Source organism: Arachis duranensis, chromosome 4 (genome assembly GCF_000817695.3).
Source record: "Arachis duranensis cultivar V14167 chromosome 4, aradu.V14167.gnm2.J7QH, whole genome shotgun sequence".
Lineage (NCBI taxonomy): Eukaryota > Viridiplantae > Streptophyta > Magnoliopsida > Fabales > Fabaceae > Arachis > Arachis duranensis.
The window spans coordinates 27,530,694-27,531,292 of record NC_029775.3 but is presented as its reverse complement, the minus strand read 5'-3'; the positions used below and the strand labels follow the sequence as shown (position 1 = coordinate 27,531,292).

General features: G+C 43.6%; 1 long non-coding RNA gene across 1 annotated transcript in view; it reads left to right on the top strand.

Annotated features, from left to right (window-relative positions):
- The window catches only part of LOC127746548 (uncharacterized), a 20,911-nt gene that overhangs the window by 13,754 nt on the left and 6,558 nt on the right, over positions 1-599 (top strand). The gene's annotated exons all lie outside the window — the stretch shown is intronic.

Genomic DNA, 599 nt, shown 5'->3' with positions numbered 1-599 from the left:
GAGACCATAGAGATTCCATTGGACTTACTTCTGCCTTTCATGAGCTCTGATGAGTATTCTTCCTCTGAAGAGGATGAGTATGTCACTGAAGAGCAAGTTGCTAAATACCTTGGAGCAATCATGAAGCTAAATGACAAGTTATTTGGAAATGAGACTTGGGAGGATGAAGCCCCTTTGCTCACTAAAGAACTGAATGACTTGTCTAGGCAGAAACTGCCTCAAAAGAGGCAGGACCCTGGAAAGTTTTCTATACCTTGTACCATAGGCACCATGACCTTCAAGAAGGCCTTGTGTGACTTAGGGTCAAGTGTAAACCTCATGCCCCTCCCTGTAATGGAGAAGCTAAGGATCTTTGAGGTGCAAGCTGCAAAAATCTCACTAGAGATGGCAGACAACTCAAGAAAACAAGCTCATGGACTTGTAGAGGATGTTTTGGTGAAGATTGAAGACCATTACATCCTTGCTGATTTCATAGTCCTAGAGACTAGGAAGTGCATGGATGAATCCATCATCCTTGGCAGACCCTTCCTAGCCACAGCAAAGGCTGTGATTGATGTTGATAGAGGGGAGTTGATCATTCAAGTGAATGAAGAATCCTT